The 21,574-nt window shown below is 52.4% G+C and overlaps 1 protein-coding gene across 4 annotated transcripts in view; it reads left to right on the forward strand.

The window, feature by feature from the left end:
• The first annotated feature begins 6,038 nt into the window (after nucleotides 1–6,038).
• Nucleotides 6,039–21,574, forward strand: part of CD82 (CD82 molecule) — a 50,334-nt gene continuing 34,798 nt past the window's right edge. For 2 of the 4 annotated variants that reach the window (XM_019746449.2, XM_019746450.2), the window contains exon 1: nucleotides 6,039–6,179. The gene's annotated coding sequence lies outside the window, so the exon portion shown is untranslated. The remainder of the gene's footprint in view (nucleotides 6,180–21,574) is intronic. The other 2 variants (XM_019746451.2, XM_074336251.1) reach the window with 2 other exon arrangements.

Consider the following 21,574-nt stretch of genomic DNA (forward strand, 5'->3'; position numbering starts at 1 on the left):
GTGTCACAGCTATTGTTATTGTAACATCGCAGGGCACCACTGCACTGGTTTATGGGTCAGTTTCCCCACTGTGCTGAGAGCCCCCTGAGACCAGGTCTGGGTGGGATTAACCCTGGACTTTCAGATGTAGCAGGGGCGGGTGGGTCAGAGCAGGGGTCTAAATGATCTTCCTTAAATGACTGAGCCTGGAAGGAATCAATGGCTCGGTCTCTTTGGTGGGCACTTAGGTCCTGTCCCAGCTACAACCCAGCTGTAATGGGTTTCGAGTCCAGCTCCTCATTCAGGCCTTTGGAGAAGAAAGTCAAAGGTGGGGTTCTGCTGAGCCCATTCAAAGGCAGGAATTATCATGCTTAGAAATAAACCCAGGCTTGAGGAAATGCTTTTAACCACCTCCGGGCCAGAGACTCAGCAAGAGAACAAAATGCAGGGCGGACTTGTGCCAAGGGATCAGCCTTCTTTCTGCTTCTCCAACAGGAAGCAGGGTCCTTTGAAGACTCTGGGGGGGGGGGGGGGGCGCGGAGATTTTTGACCAGTGTGAGCCTTTAGGGATAGACCATGGGGCTCTCTGTTGGGTGCTCAGAATCTGGGTACCTACGTCCTGCCCAACTTGGGCCTTTCCCCTGGGACTCAGTTTCTGGAACAGAAAACTGGGTTGGCTATCAACTTTCGTGTCTCGTTTTTCTATCACTCACTAGTTTTGTGACCTTGGGTAAGTTAATTTCTCAGTGCCTCCATTTCTACATCTTGGAAACGGGCACTATAATTGTCTGCACCTCATAGGGTGATTGTTATGAGGATCAAATGAGTGCTATTTGGATTTATTACTTTAAGGAAACAGTGAAGGTGGAGGGGAGGGAGGTGCTAACCCCATTCTGAGAACTCTGAAGAAGGAAGATAAATAACTCAAGTACTGAAGGCTCCTTGTCCACTTGGGACGTATTCATTCATGCACAAATGGTTGTGTGAGAAATATTATCTACCTCTTTCTTTAAATCAGCTTAATTCAGACTCTTGGTTCTCATCAGAGGCATCTCTACTCCCGTCATTCTGAGGACCTATTTGGAATAGGGTGTATTTTCTAGATTGAAGCCCTTGCCAGCAAGAACGTGTGCAACAATATTGTCTATCCTGCAAGCTCTTCTAGAACTTTGCCACCCCCTCATTGAGACAGAGAGACTATGTCCCCTTCCCTTGAACTGGGTGGGCCTTTGTGATTGTCTCCACTAATAGAATACAAAGGAAGCGATGTGACACGATTAAAGGCTAGGTCAGAAAATGCCATGTGCTTCTATCTTGTTCTCTGCTCCCGAAACCCAGCTGTCTTGCAATGAGGACACCCAAACAGCCTGCAGAGAAGCCTCATGGAGAAGAACTGAGGTGTTGGTCTCCAGCTCTGGCTGAGCACCAACTTGCTAGCCATGTGAGGGCACTATTTTGAAAATGGATTGTCGTGGGGGGCGTCCGGCGGGGTTTCTGCTCCCGCTCCCCACATAAGAACACAGGACATGGTGAGGCCAAAAAGGAACACCCACGGAGCTATAGGTAGGGGAGTCATACTACTATATTCTCGCTGGCGGCTGGGTTGGAGACACAGGAAACAGGAGCCACACAATTCTCAACCCTCACTCCGCCGCTTGCAGGCTCAGCCACCATCTTCTTGCTAGCCCCCATTTTTTTGCTAGCATAGCCACAGCAGTTATATTAGTGGCCAATGGCTCACTGGTTACAGTTGATGGCCAACTAGCCACAGCTGATGGCCATCCAATCACAGTTGATGGCCATTTACTACCTGAGCCAGCACCTGTATATGTGAGGCCGAGAGCCTGGAAACTGCTCTCTGGGGCTCTGTCCCCACAGGATCCTCTACCTGCAACTCAACCAACTGACATTGCACAGAACACAGATGAGCCCGTCCCACTGAATCCCCCTGAAATTGCAGATTTATGGACGAAGTGATTGGGTGGTTTGTTACAGAGCAACAGGAAACAGATGCACCACTCTCCCGCCCTCCCTCCTCCCCCCCGGAGTTGGGTAAAAGTCTTGGAGCCTTACCTAGCCCAGGCACCAGTGAGACCCGGACAGCCAAGTTCTTGCCCACGAGAACCTTCAGGTCTCTGGCTCTGCCGCTACTGGGCCACATTTCAGGTGGGGGCTCTTCTGAGAAGCTGGGAACGCCATGGCCATATCCTTTGAGGTATTGTTGTAGGATCTCCCCTGTCTCCCAGTTGGCCATTTGATATCTTCTCTCAAGGCTTTCTAGAGTGGTTCTTCTTGCCCCTTTTCCCACCTCCAGACCTCCTGGCTTCACCTTTGAATGAACTGAAGAATTTCACAAAAGATGGAAGTAGTCTCTCCCTAGAGGCGGCCCTGCTCTGTACCTGGCAAAATGCCCAGGGTGAGCCATGACAAGTCTGACTCCTGCTGGAAGAGAAGAAATGCTGGGAGAAACAACCCAACATATTTACCACCCTCACCCCTTCCACCTCCCGCGCTAGGGAGAGCTGTTGTTCACAATTTTAACTGTAGAGGGCGCAGCTCACTGGCCCATTTGGGAATCGAACCGGAAACCTCCAGCGTTAGGAGCACGGCGCTCCAACCACCTGAGCCACCAGGCTGGCCCCCAAGAGGATATTTCAGTAAAGAACTCAGACACACATCTACTCAATGACTGTCCCTTAAGTTTTCAATTTGTGCAGGCATTGTGATAGGTGCTGGGGACAGAAAGGCAAATGGCATAGACCTGGGCAAAAGAGGTCGTCTGTGTCCACTGAGAGCCTGCACCTGTGTGCATGCTTTAGGTTTCTAAACCCCTGGAAATCTCTGCCAAATGACCCAAGACCAGTTTTAGGGCATACACAAGCACCAGGTCCATCCTTCCAGGGGTACAACATGCCCCTGAGCGTACCCTTAGAGGGGTGACTGAGTGGTAGCTGTAGGCAAGGTATATGGACCGTTTGGGCACATGGGCTGGGTGTTCACATGCCTGGGTTCCAGGCCACTTGTGACACGGGACAGACATGGGGCCAGGAAGAGAATCAGGGTGGGTGGGCTGAGGGCTGGAGTCAGGGCTGGCCCACCACCTCACACTGTCATGTTCCTGCATAGAATTCCAAAGAGTCCTAGAATTCTATATTTGAACACAGCCTTCTTGGTCATTATAAAGAATATTTCTCAAGGCAGGAGTATAAACATGTTTTATTTTCCAGTCTGTTAAATGTTTATATATAAGGTATGTCGGCCTTAATTTGCACTATTAATATGCTGCGGTTGGTCATTCTGTGGTATAGGACCAGTGCCCCAGGCTATAGGGAGATCCTCTTCTATGGGGCTGCAGAGGACGGGGGAAATTCCAGAAGCTGACTGCAGAGTGCCCTCCATGTTGCCACAGCTGCCCCCATCTCTAATCTGGAGTGACAGAGACAGGAAGGGGTAGCAGATGGGACTAGTGTGATCAAATGTCTGCCTGGGGGAAGGAGGGGCCAATGGGATCCAGCTGTTTTGCCAACTGCCAATCACCATCACAAACACCCCCAGCTTGAGGGGAGGAGACCTGGACCAGAGTAGAAGAGGAGAGCACTCTATGCGCATTTTACATAGGTTGGCTAGGAACTCAGCCCAGGACAGCCTAGCACAGTAGTTCTCAAAGTGTGGTCCCTGGACCAGCAGCACTGATGTCATCTGGAGCTTGTTAGGCTCTTGGCCTCTTGCAGGATAGATGGTGTCCCTCTGTGGGAAGAACAAGTTGGTGTGGAAATTCTATGAAGACTTTTTACTGGAAAGAAAACGTTTATTGAGCATGCACAGTGCCCAAGAATGGGCTAACGCTGCATGAACAGTATCACATTTAATTCTCAACAGCTACCCTCAAGATTGGTATTATTATTATTCCCTTTTAAGGGCTCATCACAGAAAGGTTAAGTACTATGGTCAAAAAAGCAGTTCTATGGAAAGTAACCTCACAGGGTGATCTGATCCTAAATTCCTAACTGGGCAGGTCATGGTGGGTAGTCATGCCCTAGGCCTATAACTCCTTTAGTAAAAAGTTTACCTTTGTCTTCAGCAAGCCCTGTCCATTGCTTCTGTGCATCTAGGTTAACACACCTTTGAAGTAATTGTAACCACCCTCAAGAGTGCACATAATCTTGGTAACTATCCTGTAATCCAACCCCCACTTGTCCTTTCTCCCACCTTCATGCAATCTTCCTCAAGTTCCCTCCTTAATTTGAAATGTATAAAAGAAACTGCAAAACTGTCCTTCTCCAAAGCATTTGAGATCTTGCTTCCTGGTGATTGTCAGTTTTGGCTCAAATAAGCTCATGAAAATTCTCTACAGGTTTGGATGTTTCTTACATCGACAGTACCTTATCTTGCCTTGGGCCACAAGGCTCCCACGGGTCTACCTGGTTTGTGTGATTGTCCGACCACCCGAACTTCTTCGCCATTTTGCTGAACAGTGAGTGGTTCTCAAACTTGAGTGTGGTTCAAATCACCTGGAGGCCTTGTTAAAACAAATTGCTAGGCTCTTCCCCAGTTTCTCATTCAGTAGGTCTGGGATGAGGCCCCAAAACACACATTCCTAGTAAGTTCCCAGCTGCTGCTGCTGCTGCTGCTGCTGCTGCTCTAAGGACTATACTTTGGGAGACTTTGCTGGGCCGGGATCCAGTTCCCACCCTACTTCACCCATGCAGGGAGGTAATAATCATACCATCCCCACAATGACGTCCTTGTGAGATGCCAATGAGCTAATGGGAGTGAAAGCTTTGTCAGCTGCACAGGTGAATGGCCCTGGTAGGTAACCTGTCTGAGGCTGGTCCCTGGGGTCTAGCAATGCACAGGCTGGGATACAGGTTGGGGCCACCAATCACATCTGGAGACCTTTTGCAGCCCATCTTAATTCTGGGCCACTTCTCAAAGGCGAAAGCCAGCTTCTGAGGGCCCAGGCCAGCAGCCCCTCCTGCCACCCCCCTCATCACCCCAGGCCTCCTCCGTCACTGCAGGCAGCTTGCTGGGCACTGCCCCAACAGCTGGCTGGCTTGGGCCACTTCTGCAGGGGCCGGCCAGTCCAGGCAGGCTGGGGCTGGATCCCACTCACCACTAGTGTGAGACTCAGAGGCTATGACTTCCCGTCTCTCAGCCTCAGGTTGCTCTTGAGTAAAATGGACGCAATATTTGCATAGAGTCCTGCAAATTCAAGAGCCAGTAGTTTTTACAGTGCATGGCATAGAGCCCAGCCCCTGGCGAGAGTTTAATCAGCGGTAGCTGTTAATATTTTCAAAAAGTGTTTGGGCCCTAGCCGCCTCCTGACAGAGGTCGGGACTTGGAACGCAAACCGCTCCCACGCCGTTCCGGGTTCCCAGGTTGTACCCGGATACAACCGCCCTGGAATGCCAGCGTGGGGGCCAGAGGCCTGCCCGCCGGGGGTTGGGGTTGGCAGGACAGGGCAGGTTTAGGAAGGTGCTGAGGCAGGGAAGGGGCATGCCTGGGGCGTGGTCTCACTCTACAAGGGCCTGGGGGCCGGGATAGGCGGGGAGGAGAATGTGATGGGGGCGGTGGGAGGGCCTGGGGAGTAGGGCCAGCGGCCTGAGAGGGGCCTGGGGAGTACGAGGAAGGACAAAGAGTTGCGGGACCGTTAGGTATCGCTGTGAGGGGGGCTTCCCATCCAGCAGGGCTTGAGCGCAGGGCCGGGCCAGGCCGGGATTCAGGCTTTATCCGGGAAGGGCCGAGGGCTGGAGGCGCACAGAGGACAGGGCCTAGGAGGCGGGCCCAGAAGCGGACCTCATCTTCTGCGCGCCTGGGGGCGGGGCTGACGGGATCGATTGAGAGGGCACAGTGGGGCGGGGCAAAAGGCGGGGCCCCACCCTCAGTAGGTCGCAGGGCGGGGCTGGCCGCGTTAGAGTAGGGAAGCCGTGGGGGGCGGAGCCTGGCAGGGCTAGGAGTCAGGCTACGTTCCAGCATCGCCCGGGGGCGGGGCTGGCGGACCAGAGTCTGGAAGCCAGGGGGCGTGTCAGGGGCGTTTCCTCAAGCGGGGGCGGGGCCTGGCTAAGGCCGTTGCTTTCCCTGAGGGCCGCTGGGGGGGCACTGTCGAGTGACTGAACCCAGCGCTGCGCAGTCGGAGACAGACTGAGGCGCGAGCGGGCGAAGCCAGGCTTGCAGGACCGAGCAAAAAGCAGAGCCAGCAGGTGAGAAGGGACGGGGGGAGGCCGGCTGGACAACCAGTAGCAAAGTTAGTTTTCGCCCCCACTTCCAAAGCGCGCTGGGGTAGCTTTCTCGGAACAAGTGGCAGGTCGGGCCACGAAGTCAGCTGGTGGGTGGGTGAGAAGGAGCCTAAGTTCTCCGGCTCCGCCATGCACCAGCTGTGTGACCCGGGGCCCGTCCCCCAGCCGGTTTTGGACCTCTAGGGTTCCAGTAAAAGGAGGAGGTTGAACCAGGTGAACTCCCGTTTGCCCGTGGAGTTGCCCTTTCTCAGTAAAACCCCGGAAGGTGAGGGCTGGCAGGTGAGAACGACTGCAGTTCAGCCACAGGTATTCAGATCGCGCTGCCCAGGCTGCAGTTTCTCTGCCTGCGGAGTGGCACTGAGCAGAGCAAAGTTTCTGTGAGCATGAAGCGGGAGTTGAGCCCAAGTCAGGAAGGTTTCAGTCTCCCTTTCCCCCCAACTCTGAGAGCCCCATATGAGTGCAGGCCAGAAACTCAACGGGGCTTTTGTCCCTCTCCAAGGGCTTTTCCAGGTGCCTTGGCCTGGGAGGCCTGGGGTGGAAAGCAGGGGACAAGTTCTTATCTCGGTGAGTAGGGAAGAGAAGTGAAAAACCCTGCGAAACTTTGGGCTTAGAGTCAAGCCCAGGGCCTGGGGCTCTTGCTGCGAACCCAGGGTTAGTTCCTGGGTCTGGAGGCTTCTGTCCTTAGTGGTAGCGGGTGCTCTGTGCCAGGGCCATGGTAGCTGGGCAGCCTAGTTCAGTGGTCATGAGCTTGGGCTTTGGGCCCAAACTGACTTAGATTCCACTCCCTTTCCAAGCTTCAGTTTCCCCATCTGTAAAATGGGAATAATAACAGTACCCAATGGCAGTAGTGAGGACTTAATGGAATAATGGGTATACAGTACTTAGCAAGGCGCCAGGCGTCCAGCGAGGCCTCACCACAAGACAGCTGCTCTGATGTGGCTGGGCAGGTGGTAGGCTGGCTTCCTGCCTGGGAATGAGCCTGTTTTTGGAGGGTCAGAGGCTGGCTGCATCCCCTCCTGACCTGTGAGAGCCAGAAATTGCCATTTGTCTCCAGCATCACTTTGTCCATTGCAGGGTGGGGTTCAGAGTGTCATCTGGACCAAAGAGTGGCTGAATTTTCTGTAATATTGCTTGAGGTTGACAGCTGTCCAATTAAGTAAACCCCCAAATGTTTACTGAGCACCTATGTATATTAGATGGTGCTCAGGGGTACAGAGGTGAACCATCCAGAGATGGGCTCTGCCCTCATTTTGAGTTGCTGACAGTGAGGGCTTCCCATCCCGTCCATGCCCCTGCTGGAGAGGATAAGTCACACCCAGGGTTCTGGGCTAAATGAGATTTCATGGGTCTGTACTGCTCTGGTGGCTTGAATCCAGCCCTTCTATTGCACACTTGGCTTGGGCTGAAGCTGAGGGGCAGTGTGGGCACCTGTTACCTGTTTGATCAGGGTTGGACAGTGAAGGAGAATGGAATGCTGCATGCCGGCTCCCTGCATCTCCTGGGGAGACGAGCCCTGCACTTTAGAACCAGCTGGAAAGTACTGTGGGACAGAGTCTGACTGAAGGCTGCACTATGTGGAGGAGAGTGTGTGTGTTTGTGTGCTTAGAATTGGTGCTGAGAAGAAGTGAGACACTGGAGTTAGTGAGACCTGAGCAGAACTTTTTGTCTGGGCTCCCAAGTCCCGGTTGAGTTTGGATCAACTTGGGGCCACAGACTCCCCTCTTTAAGCATTTGAATGGCATAAGATTAGAGTTTGGTGTGGCAGGGAGAGGGTCAGTAGGTGGTGCCTGTTGGGGGAGAAGATGTTCATTTCAAACCGAGCTTAGTGAGCATCTACTGGAAAATCCTCCCCACCACCCTCCATCCCACGTGATGAATGATAAACGATGACACATTGATCCCATTCTTTCGTTGTTTACTGTCTGGGAAGGAACTAAGACAAGAGTACCAGTGACTCTGATAGGACGTAATGAAGACAAGATGAAAGGGTTCTTCAGGAAAGCTTCATGGAGGAGGTGGAATTTTGGGTGAGCCATAAGGATTGAAAGGCTTTCCGCAGCCACAAGAAAGACAGAGGGAAATAGCTAGGCAAAAGCAAGGAGGTTAGAGTATTCAGGGAATTTTTAAGAAACTGCCTGGTTTCTCAGTCTGGCTGAAGAGTTGGGATTGTGCAGGGAGGTGAAGGGGAAATGGTAGGTTGGATCAACTCGGGGAGCGCCGTGGATGCCAAGGTGAGACGTTTGGATTGGTTCTGATTTGCAGAAAGTGAAAACCACTGAAGGTTTCTGAGTAGGGGAGTGACACAGTCAGAGTGGCACTTCAGGAAAGGCAGTCTGCCAAGCGTGCCGGAGAGGGTGACCCAGTGGTCAAGGGGTAATGAACCGAAGTTGGTGGTGACAGGGAAGGAGGGCTTTGGAGATATCTGCAACTGGGGGATAGAAAAGGCACCTTCAGGGAAGTGGGAGGGGACCCAGAGCGTGGGAGAGGAGAGAGTGTCCTAGTGTATGCCCTGTGTTTCTTTCTGTTTCCCACCCAGCCTAGACCATGGTGCATAGCAGGGGATCAAGAAGGTGCTGGATTGGGTGGGTGGGGAGGGTGATAAGTGCTAACGACTGATAGTGAGGGAGCCGCCCAAGTTGTCCCTGTGTTTGCCCATGATGGTGAAGCACCTGGGCCAAATGGCAGAGCTTGAGCTGGTCAGTGGTAGGTTTGGGAGCAGGGTGGAGGGGAAGTGCCTGTGGCTTTCCCCCTCACACCCCTACCCAGGGAGGACCAAGGTTAGAGGTTTGACAGTGGGGGTACAAATTTCCCGTGTACAGAGATGGGGTGGAGGTGTGGATTTTGGTTCCCCAGGGCTCCTCTGAAGTTTCTGCCATGTGGGGCAGTCCCCTCTCGCTTGAGGCCTCACACTTTTAAGCCTGTCCCCTGCCTCCCACCACCCTGAGACCCAACTCCTGTTCCCCCCTGAGGACCAGACAGCCCTCTCCTGGCACAGGGATGAGCCAGGCCAAGCCCTGAGCATTCCTTTCAGTTTGGAGCATCTGGGGCCAGCTGGAACCCCCTGGTTTTGGCTTGGCCTTTACCCCTTGCTCCAAGCTGTTATACCCACGTCCTCCACCCCATGGGAAACTCAGAGGGGGTGGTTATGATTTAATCAAGGACATCAAACCATCAGGAGTTGGTTCTGGGAGAGGCAGGAGGGAGGGAAGAGCTGGGCCTCTCTGTGGAACAGGGCAGGGCCAGGAGTGGTGGTAGGGGGCTGGTCTCATCTCAGCAGGAACTGCCCTGCCCACCACTTCCCCCCCTCTAAGCCAGATCTGAGGTGCCAGGAGGGAAGCCCAGAAGTTAAAAATATTGGTGTGGTACATGTACATGTTGCTTCTCTTCCCTTCACCCTGATGCTGCCTCTGAGGAGTAGGCCAACCACAGGCCCAGTTGGTATCTGGTGGCAGGCTAGTTTCTGACTCACCCCTGGGGTTCCCCCTACACGGTGGGTTTCCTGTCAGCAGCTGATTCACTCTGTGCTGACCATGGAGAAGCAGCTGAGGGGAGGGAAGAGGCCTGTATTCTGGTGAAGTTAGTTCCAGCTCCTCTGTTTACAGGCTCTTTGACCTGGGCTTCCCTTCCCTGCTCTGCTAATGGACTATTCTTTACTTGGCTCTCGGGGGTTTCTGTGACTCGGGATTTGTCATTTGTACATTAGGGCAAATGGGAGCGCACGCCCACGTGCATGTGTGTGTGTATGCATGCACACACATGTACACAATACAGGCTCTCAAAAAGAGTGGAAGTGGGTGACTCCTCTCAAACATGTAATCTGTCCCACCTCCTGACCCTTGCTTACTCCCCACCGGAAGCACCTTTGCCTATCTTCTACCTGTCTGCAGAATAGGGACATGGCATACAGCATGGTGGTCAAGAGTTGGACTTGGAGCTGGAATCCTGGTTCTGCCCATTCCTAGCTGTGTGACCCTCAGTTTCTGAATCTGAAAATTGGGGATAGTAATGGTAACTACCTTGTGGGGGAATGTGAGATAAGACCAAAAAGTGCATGTGAAGCTTGGCAATTTTATACCCAGCACACAGTGAGTGTTTCATAAATGAGAGCTATTCTTTTCTGCCTCTGACCCGTCTTTCAAAGCTTGTACCAGGCTGCTTCTTAGGCCTCCAGGAACATTCCCCAGAGCATCTACCTTCTGCGTGGGCCCTCTCCAACATACGTGTGTGTGCGTGCCACAAGACGCTAGTCATTTCCGGCTGTGTGATGCTCCTCGGCTCTTCCTGGGGGTAGTTGGGCCTCCCCAACATGACGTTAAGTTTCCTGAGGGGGGAAGTACGTTAAGTGTGAATGTCAGTGGCAGACTTTCTCCATACCCCCTCCTTTCCCTTCCCCTCTCTCCTCTGTGCTTGTCCACACAGAGTACTTTCCTCTTTGCTGCTGTTTTGTGGCCTATGGGGTGTCTCTGTGAACTTTCCCAGTCAGGGGCTGCCCTTTCCATCTCTGTATCCTTGACTCCTGGCTCAAGGCCTGGCACACAGCAGGTACTCAGGAAACGGTGGTTGAATGAATAAGTAAGTGATTCTCCTCGGGGTGGCCCAGCAGGACCCCACTTGGTGCCAGATCGTTGGTGACTCTTTGGTAAAGGTGGAGCCAGGAAGCAGGGTCTGGATGCCCCTGCCTTGCCCTTTAGGCTGGCTCCTGGAACCTGGGTCCAGGAGGTCTGCTGGCCTGGAATTAATTCAGTTGGGGCTTTGGCTCTGGCTTTCCTTGTAAGGTCTGGCCTTTCCCCTCCTAAGAGGGGAACAGTCCAACTTCCTCCAACCCTGCCTGTTGAGGGGTCACTCTAGTCCTTAGTGAACCCTGACTCAGCCAGAAAAGGCACTTTCAAGTCAGCAGTTATTTGTGGAAGGTGCTACTGCTCTGTGAGGGCATGGGCTCAGGGCTGGGGGAATGGGAATGTGGCCTCCAGAAGGCCCACTCCTGATATTATCACTCCAGACTACCAGGTGGGAAGTTCTGGGAAGCACCTCCACTACCCCCCTCTGGCTGCTTTCCCTGCAGTAGGGACTTCTGCCCTTTCTTTGGGGCCCTCCCCTGACTTTCCATGATGTATTCAGGGGTGATCTTGGCTGGAAATTGTTGAGAATTCTGGACCTAGGTTCATAGAGCCGATGCAAAGAAATGGATAAAGTGCTGGCTGGGCATTAGGAAGCCTGGTTTCAAAGTCAGTCTCTGTTGTAAAGTTGCAGAGTGACCTTTTCTAGGGAGGTGACCCTCTAGACTGGTTTTCTTACTCTTCAGGCCGCAAGTGGTCCAGAACCCTGCCTGGGGTCCAGCTGGGCTTGACCCAGGAGAGTGGGGAAGGAACCATAGGCAATATCATGGACTCTGGAACCAAACTGCCTGAGAATGATTCCCACCTCTGCTACTTTACTGCTGGGTGTGACCTTAGGCAAGTGTCTTAACCTTTCTGTGCATTAGTTTCAGCATCTAAAATGGAAATGATAATAGTACATAACTCACAGAGTTGTTTGAGAATGCTATGAATGAGTGTATGTGAAGCATTTCTGAAGTGTGCCTGGCACTGAGTAAGTGCTATACGTGTATGAGCTGGTTTTGGTGGGGTTGCTATTATTATTAGGAAGCAGGATTTAAGTCTCTGGGGGCAGGAAAGCTTGGTGATTAGCTTTGTCTGAGGATCAGGAGACCTGGATTCTGATCCTATTCATCCTTTACTTTCCATGTGACTTCGGGCAAGTTACAACCCTTCTTGGGCTGCAAAAATATAATTATCCTGCATTTGCTGCACTTGGCATTTGTAAACGAGGCACAGCGTCACAGTGGGCACTTGCAGTGTTTTATTCACTGAAAGGACTTCTGGGTGCCTGGCCCATTCTCCTGCATTGAGACAGCCACTGTAGGCAGGTCTCAGTGCTGTCACAGAGGCACTTCAGACACAGAATGGCAGCGCTGCCCCACCCCCGACAACTGTACTCAACAAGGCCAGAAAGTAGATGAATCCATTTAAATATACACATACCAGTGGGATTATATAGATCAGATTACAGACCTTTATTTTTTTTTAATTTCCTCTATTTTCTGAATCTTCTGTAGTGAGGCCATATTATGTTTATGCTTAAGAAAGGACACACTTATACAATAAAGCTACCAAAAATCTTACTATACATACGTAAAACAAAAATGTATTATATGAACTTGGGATCGCATTGAGCTTTTTGTTGTTAATAAAGTGTGTGTGTGTTTTTTTTCCCAAAAGGAGGTGGGGTGTTGGTTTCAAGTGAATATCAATTTGTCAAGCCTCAAAAGACTGAGGGAATGTGTATGGAGGGAGAGGCTATGTCCACCGCCTCGGAGACAAGAGTCTGATAGGGATGGGAGTGTCCCCCAGCTCCCATTGTGGTGCACCCTGAGTGCTGCCTGATGTTTACAAAGCTTTTCAACAAGCTTTTCAACAGTCTGTGACACCAACGGGCTTCATTTCCTCATGCTGACAATAAGGAAAATAATACCTAATTCAGGGGAGTGCTGTGACGGTTGAACGAGCTGAACACATCCTGAGGTTTTAGAGGGAAACCCTTTCTCCTGAATTTTGAACGAAGTGAAAAGAAAACAGTTGACAAAGATGGAGCTCCAAACGTCAGCGGCATTACTGAGCAGGCAGGCCAGAGAACGTGGCTTCAGGTCCGGGGCCCAGAGGGCTGGCTAACCGTCTGCCCTGGCACTAGCACTGTTACCTGTCCTGTCACAAGCAGCTTTTGACAGGGGCCAGCTACCCTGCAGAAGCAGGTGGTAGCAGCCGAGTGCAGCCCTGATGGAATACTCCCAGCAGGCAGTTGGCTCTCCTGAGGCGGGGCCCCACTGAGCATGCCCACTGTTTGGTCCTGCGTGAAGGGAGCGTGAAGGGGCGGAGCGAGGCCAAAGGTGTTCCTCCGGTAGAGGTCCCTCCTCATGGAAACAAGTGGAGCGGGGAATATGTGTTCCCACCCATAAATGTGAGGCACTTTAAATGATTCCTGGTGTGCAGTGACCACTCAATAAATGTTAATTTGTCGTTGCTGATAGTGATAACAACAAGTCATTCTATTACAATGGTTGGAAAATTACTCTTCCACTCACTGTCTTAGGGGATGGAATATTAGAATGTTGCAATGGGGGCTGATGAGACATCCTCCCATGTAGAGGAAATGGAAACTCAGTGGGAGTAGGAAGAGTGATATGTATGAGGTCCTGTGGCAAGTGAGTGAGTGGTTAGGCCTTAGGTCACTGTTGGTCATACAGACAACCGACCTCCTTGACCTCTGGCATCTGAATATACAGCAGAGATGAAACTGGAACAGGGATGATGTATCATCTAATCTGGCACTAGGCAGTTAGAGGGTCTCCAAAATCCTCTCTGATTCCCTTTCTCTTTGCCCCGCACCCTGTCCTGGCAGGATCCAGCAGCAGGCTCCTTTTTGCCAGGAGACTGCAGAGCATTGTGTCATGCCTCTCAAACTTTGTGCATATCTGGGAGGTGGTGAGCTGCGTGGAGGGGACCACTGGGGTTATCCGCACAGCGTGGGCTTCCTCCGGCTTCTCAGGCCTTGAGGGTGGCCAGACCGAGGTATGGGCCAGCTCTTCCTCCCACTATCTGCTCACCTTTGGGCACGTTTCTCAACCTCTCAGAGCCATGGTTTCCTTACCCGTGAAATGGAGAATGTAATGGTACTTCTCTAATGGGCTTGCATGGGGATTAAATGAGGTAATGGGTGTAGGTAAAATGCTTAGTAGTGGGCCCAGTTCAGAACGGACCCTTCGTACAAGCCAGCGGGTGATAATGATGAACAAAGGCTGCTCCTACTATGCCTTTGGGGAAATGACAAAAAATCCTCCTGCCCAAGGACGAAGGTCCTTGATCTGGAGGGAAAGAGATTTCCAGGACTGTTTGGAGCTCTCTGGGGGTCAGAAGGGTCTTAGGCCTCTGTAGGCTTAGTCCTTGATTAGACTGTGTGAGCCTAGCCTTGACCTGAATGCTCTTGGCTTAGAGTTGAGGGCCAACTTGGGTGCTTGTGACTAGAGGAGCGTGGTCTTGTGAGCAGCTCTATAGTCCATTGAGTCGACCTACCTCCCCAGTCTGATTCCATGGACAACATCCAGACTTGCTTACATACCTCAAGGCTTGGAGAACTCACTACCTTTCCTTTCTGGACAGATCTAACTCTGAAATATGGTATAGAATTTGAGCAAACCCTTCTTCCCTTAGCTTCCACTCATTGATCCTGATCCTGGGGCCACATTGAATGTAGACACCCCCTAAAGGGACCAAGTCTCCCTTTTATGCAGGGCTGCCCCCGGCCAGTGATTCTAATGTAGGAAAGAGCTGTTTCTGTCCATTTTTAAAAAAACTTCATCTCTATCTGAACCAAGTAAGCACTTTAAAAATAACTTTCTAGTTATCAAAGAAATAGTTTTTGTCGAAAAATTTAGAGGGTAAAGAACAGATGCAAAGGAGGACATTACCACTCAGAGATAAGTTGAGTGAACAGTTTTTTGTACACACACACACACACACACGATTGGGATCATATCATCGTGTGAACCACTTCCTGTGCTGCCACTTTTCAGTTAACATTGTAAGGGAGGATTTTTCCACGTTGTTCAATATTCTTCCCCCGCGTGGTTCCTTGCGCCTTAGCATCATGTCACATGGATCTACTGTGACCTAGTTAAGCATTGCCCTGCTGTTGCACATTTAGGCCGTTTTGAATTTTTCATTAGTATCCACATTGCTACAGTGACTACCTCGTCCAGACGTATGCTCAGCTCTGTGCTCAACTTTCCACAGAGTGAATTGCTAGAAGTGGCTTTCCAGTCAGGTGGTTTTTAAATTCAAGGTCTGAGAGTCACCTTCTCAGGCAAAAGCCCTTTCCCTGACACTCACCAGAATGTACCCCCACACTTAGCTCCAGCCCCCCTGGAGGAAGGGACAGACAGTACCCCTCAGTGCTAGTTTGAAGACCCACAGAAGCGAGAGGGCGGGCTCTTTGAGGTATGTTATGTTTGTGTGTGTGTGAAAGAGACAGAAAGATATGGGGGAGCTTTTCCTTTTCAACTGTAGTCTGACTTTTGACCCTCCTTTCTGGGAGCCAGTGGTGTCATTAACTAATTATGGGATCTCGTTACTATTTAATGACCTCTCTCCATGATGACTCCTTCCTCCCCAGCAGCCTTATGGGAGTCAGGGAGTGGGAAGAGGAGTCTGTGGGAGGAAGTTTCTCTGGAGTAGAATATGGGTCATGGGGTGGCGTAGTACTTCTCAAACTCTGACACATGTCAGTTTCCTGGAGGGTTTGTTAAAGCACGGATCGTACCCCGAGAGTTTCTGATTCTGTTGGTCTGGGGTGCAGCTGGAGAATGTACATTGCTAACATGTTCCCAGGAGATCTGGCTGCTGGTCCGGGGACCACACTTTGAGAACCAATGAAGTAGTGGAATGGGGCCGGGAGGGGGTGTGTGTGGTGAGTTTCAGCTTCCGGTGCTGCTGACAGTAGGAACCTTGTCACGTTTGAGAAAGGCTCGTGTGAGACCTGAACTCACCTTCCCCAGCCCCCACCTCATTACCCCTTCTTTAGTATGTGCTACGTATATATTTATGTGCAGGAGGATAAGATGATGATCACCATCCCTATTTTACAGAAAGGAAAACTGAGGCTCTGACAGGTCTCCTGAAAGTTGACAGAAGCACTGACACAGGAACTCTGGCCTGTCACCTCTCTCTGCCGTCCCCTCACTCTGGGCTTCCCCCCTGCAGGAGTAGAGGTGCCTTCCTTGAACACTGTTCCTGCCCCAGGGGACCCTGAGTGACAGGGCTGGGAAGGCAGGTTCCCCCACACCATCTCTGAGCCAAGGTCTGGCTCTACTTTTACCCCCCACTAGCCATTTAGTAACGTGATCTTCTTCCAAGATCTAGTGTCCTCCAGCCAGTTTATGTTCCCAGTTATTGTTCTGGGCAGGTTTTCCGGGAGGTCGGAAACTTTCTCCTGCAGCCTGGGAGTTGCCTGGCAGGCACAGCAGAGGGAGAGGAGAGAACCTCATCTGTTGAGCATCTAATATGAGCTAGACCCTGCCCTGGGCACTTTGCAGCCGTGACATCAGGTCATCCTCCCACCAGGTGCCCCAGATAGAGGTTACCATTAGCCTCCATTTACAGATGAGGAAACTCAGTGTCCCAGGGCTGAAACTACTTACCCAAGGTCACAGCTGAAAGTCACAGAGCTGGGCTTTCAATCCCAAACTCCAAGGCTGGGTCCCCTTGTCTGGAGTGGCAACAGGTCTGGACTGAAGGAGCTGGCATATGGGGGAAGCAGCTGTGCTCCACCCACCACCCATGCAAAGAGGGTCAGCTTGAGGGGCAGGGCTCCCCTGGGATTTGGGGTGCTGCACTGGGAGGGCTCTGGCCGAGCCATCAGGATACCCAGTTCAGGTCGCGCTCTGCTGCCACCTGGCTGTGTGACTTTGGGCAAATCACTCCCCTGCTTGAGGTGTCTGAGTCCTCATTTCTCATAATAATACCTTATGCTCTATAGCTTTTAGCAGTGGACGTTTTCTCACATAATTAGTCCTGTGAGCTTTCCAGAACCTTGTGAAATAGGCAGGGGGAGTACTATTATTGAGCCCATTTTACAGATAATGAGAGAGGCTATGAGTGAGATGCCCAGGATCGTCCAGCTGAGGAGGTGCTGGAGCCACGACTTGAACTATGTTGTCTTTGCTCCCTATCCCGAGCCTGCCCCCTCACTCCGCCCTGCCTCCTAAGTAAGGAAGGAGAACTCTGCGCTCCTCTGTATTCTCAGCCTCAGGGTTAGGGATTCCAGGACTCCTAGTTGGGCTGAGGGGGTCTTGGGTGCAAGGCACCCAGATTTCCAGGAAAGGCTGGCTTGAGATTCTTGCTCTGGGCCAGGAACCAGGAAGACAGGGTGGTCCAGGCTGTGTCTGTTACTGGCTGCTGCCCAGGCCTGGACTTTTGAGAACCTGGGTTGTGGGGGGAAGAGGGGTCTAGCTCAGCTCTCTCTTCCCACCTCAGCCCCTGGCTTCCCTTGGGAACTGTGCCTGCCCTCCAAATGCACAGTACAGAATTTTCCAGACTCTCAGACCTCAGTGCTCAGGCCCTGTGGTTCGGCCTGAATGCCCTCACCTCCTCTCCTGTCTCCTGACCTGACTTAGTCTTCCTCATTATTCCAAGCCCAGCTCGAGTCACCTTCTTCCCTCGGGAAAGCCTTGGTGCTCTGGCCAAGCCAACCCAGTTGTCTCAGGTCTGTCCAGTGGATGAACTGGCAAACACACTTAATTCACTTCCCGACGAGGCCGTGAGAGCAAGGGCTGTGGCTGCTGTGGGTCCGAGAGCCCCTTGGGTCAGCCAGGTTGGCAGGGGTCAGGGCGCTATGTCTCGTGGGCTGGGGACATCTGACCCCTTCAGGGTCAGCCTCAGACCTGTGATTCACACTTTGCAACCTGGAGCAAGTTACTTATCTTCTGTGACCGCTGGCTTTGTTCTCCTGACAATATGAAAGCTGCTTTCCTCACTGACCCCTTGTGAGGCTTGCATGAGATAAAGTGTGCAAAACACCTACCGCTGACATCTGGGGGATCCCAGGCGCTCAGGAAATGCCGCTCTCTCCCCTTCCCTGCAATCAGCTCCGGCTTCATTCCACCTCCACCCACCCAGCCCCCTTGAGTGGGGTGTCTGGTTGGGCCTTGGTCTAAGACCTGAACTCAATCTGCTCTGGCAATGGGGTGTTCTAGGCAGATAATGGGGGAAGGGTTGGGCCGAGGGACAAACTCAGCTCCTAGCAGGCTGTGCCAGTTCCGAGCTGTGACCTTGGGCATAGTATTCGATTGGGTGCAAAAGTAATTGCAGTTTACCAGGTTAGAAGATAATTGCAAAAGCTGCAGTTACTTTTGCACCAACCTAATACCTTCCCGAGCCTCAGTTTCCAGATCTGTGGAAGGGGTCCATATATCTCCTGTGTTCTCAGGATCACGTAGGGCTTCCTGGTGGAGCGGATGAGTAGGCATGGGAATCCAGATGACTGAATCCCTGAGAGCGCCCTCCCGGGGCCTGGAGTCCAGCCAGTAGTGGGTTCATTTACATATCCATTTTCCTGCTGCAAAGCAAACAGTCGCCTTTCCCTCTGGACACCCGGAGGCTCACTAGGCTGCTGTGCTCTTGGTTCTGGGCCTGGCATGCTGGGCCCCCCCTCGGGGAAGCAGCCTCTCTGAACGTTTTGATCCTGTGCAGGCCCTGCCTGACGTTCTGAGACCCACGTGATGCTCCCACTGGCCCTCCTGCTGAGAACTCTTGAAACCCCAGGCCTGGGCCCTGGAACCCCGTGCCAGACTCCTTCCTAGGGCACCGAGCACATTTCCTTTCTGTTTCTGTCTGTGTGTCCGTCTGTACACTCCCCCTCCTCCCAACTCACTGGGGCCGGAACCTCTCACGGTGATAATAATCACCACACTTCCCTTTATTGTGCCAGAGCATTTTCGTTTCTCAAACCTCACACCTCCCTGTAAGGTAGGAATGAACTGTTGTTGTCCCAGAGAGGGAAGGGGACTTGTGAAGGCCCACAGCTGGGACTTACCACCTCTCCACCCACCCCCATTCCCCGACTCAGCGCTGCTCACGTTCTTGGCAAAATGTTGCCCTCCAGGGGCAGGCCCCTTGAATCCAGAGTGGGAAGTGGATTGAGAGGAGGTGAGGGTGGCAGAGACCTAGGTCTCCAGGGTGGAGGGTCCTAGATTTTCACCCTGCCTTAGGGGCTGGCACAGGGACCATTCCCATTGCACAGATAGGGAAGTTGAGATTTAGGGGAGGGGAGTGATGGATGACAGGGTAGAGCCAGCTGGGCATGGTCCCTTTCTTCTTTCCTCCCCAGGGCCCCGAGGGCTCCCGTTGGGGGGATTCCATGGGGCTGTTTGTGAGCTGGGTGCTCATTTTGGCTTCATTGCTGCTGGCTGAGCTCAAGTCCCTCTCTCTGCTTCAGCTCCCTTAGGGGCCTGTGAGTGACTTAAGCAGCACTTCTGGTGCTAAAGACCCAGCCTTCTCAGGAATGGGGCGGAGGGGGGCTTTCGGTCCAAGGCACTGCAGTATCGGGGGGAGGCCAAGGCTGAGAAGAATGGGGTGGGCCATTGTTGATGGCTGGTGGGGGGAGGATGGTGTAGGTAAGAACCAGAGGGCTCTGGCCCTCAAAGAGACCAACAGAAGAGGGTGAAGGTGCGCATTTGGGGTGGTCTGGGCTGGCTCCCAGGGTGGGATCCCGCCTGGGTCAGCAGAGCTGCATTCCTGGGCAGGTTTTGCCTCAGGCTCCCCTGGGGGCTTTCCATGGAGACCAGAGAGGGCTCAGGATTCACAGGCGTCTCCCTTCACCTGGAATCTGTCTTTCTGTCCCCCTCTCCCTGTCATTCTCGGTCTCTCTTTCCTTATCTCTTTGTGTCTGCCTCTCTTACTCTCCTTTCCCCATCCTCCCCTATTTTTCTTTTGACCTCCCACCAATGCCCCCACCCCCCACCCCATCCGTCTCCCTTTGAAGCTAGAGGGTCTCAGGAAGGTCTAGCAGGTGCTGGGGCCCAAGGCCACCTGGCTGAGACCAGGCTAAGGGGGCTGGCGCTGCCCAGGCCCAGCTCCTCAGCAATCCCAGAGGACCTGAGAGGTCCAGGCCTCTGTCTCCCTGGGCAAGGAACCCTGACAGGCTGTGCTGGTCTCCTGTTACCCTTTTCCTACCCCAACTGTCAGGTGTCTGGTTAAATGGCCACTGCCTTGCTTGGGAATAGAAGTTTGGGCTCTACATGCCCCATGGATGGTGCAACCCTTTATCCTAGCCTCAGAGGGCCTGGAACCCTGCAGTTGACTGTGGAAATGGATTGTTTGGGGCCACTCCTCCCTGGCGCTGGGTGCCTGCCACGGAGAGGGCTGGCTAGGCTGCAGCCAGGCCCTGTGTGCTGGGTGAGGTGGCCCTGGACACTCTGGATGTTCAGAGGCTCTCAGGATGTGAGAGGGAGAGACTTGAGAGATGGTCTCAGAAACAGGAAGAGGCAAGGCAGAGGGGAAGGCTCAGGGGAAGCCACTGACAGAGACAGAAACATATGCAGAAGGGAAGAGAAAGGTGGGGGAAGAACCGAAGGACAGAGGGGTAAGCCCCCAGAGAGCTCTGTCCTGTCCTCACCTGGGTCTCAGCCAGGAAAACTAACCCCAGCCTCCTTCAAGCTCTTGGAGTTTAAAGTCTCCACATCTTCTCTGTGTTTTCCTCCTAGAATCCATGACAGAGAGAGAGTCCCTGTACCTGTGTGTGTAGCACTCTGTCTTGACTGTGTCTCACGGACCCCCCCACCCCTCTCCATCAAATGCCCCTGAAGCCAAAGTGCCTCTCAGGCCTAGGGAGGTGTTGATAACGACAGCCTTCGGAGGTAGGAAGTATTAGCCCATTTTACAGATGAGGGAACTGAGGCTCAGAAAAGTTTAATGACAATTAGGGGTGGACAGAGTCAGGATTCGAACCCACAACCATCTGAAGTCTGTTCTAACTAGGACTGTCAGTGCTCTGTGAGGGTCTGTGCAGGAGAATGTTCTAGGAAGGTTGTTTGGAGGAAGTGGCATCTTAGGAGCCCCATCTCTTCCTTCCTGAGCCCAGTGCCTGGGGAGGGTATGTTGTGACTGAAGAGCCTGCCTGCTGCCATGTGGGGTCCCTGATTAGCATCCCCCTCCTTCTTCCTAATCATCTTGCTAAGGGCCCACACCCAGTACCCAGCCTCCATTTCTTAGGACCCCCAGCTCTGGCCCAGATGTTAACCCTTTGTTATCCATCTGCCCCAGCTGTCCAGTCTCTCGGGTGAGTGTGCAAGCTGGCCACTGCTACCTGGTGCAGCCACAGAAAGTCTGCAGTTGGTTGGGTTCAGAGGTCGGGCTGTGAAATACAATTAAAGTAGGCTGGGCCTTGGTGAGGTATTTTAGTTATGTATCATTTATAACTTTGTTTCTGCAAGCGGCATAGCATGACAGTAAAGCACTGGGGCTCTGTTGGGGTTCAAATCCCAGCTCCATAAACTGTAACCTTGGGTCTTGGACCTTGAGTCTCAGTGTCTTCAACTATAAAATGGGGTTAAAAGCAGTGCTTACCTCAGAGGGTCATTACAAGGATAAACTGAACATCATGAAGGACTTGGCACAATCTCTGGCAAGTAGTAACTGTAAAAATGTTAGCTTTGTTATTAAATACTGGAAACAATGTTCTAAAGAGCCCATCTTGTCTGTTAAAAGGGAAGCTGGAGGCTGGAATCAGCATGGTGCTTTATGACTATTTTG

This window comes from Rhinolophus sinicus, linkage group LG06, assembly GCF_036562045.2.
Source record: "Rhinolophus sinicus isolate RSC01 linkage group LG06, ASM3656204v1, whole genome shotgun sequence".
Classification (NCBI taxonomy): domain Eukaryota; kingdom Metazoa; phylum Chordata; class Mammalia; order Chiroptera; family Rhinolophidae; genus Rhinolophus; species Rhinolophus sinicus.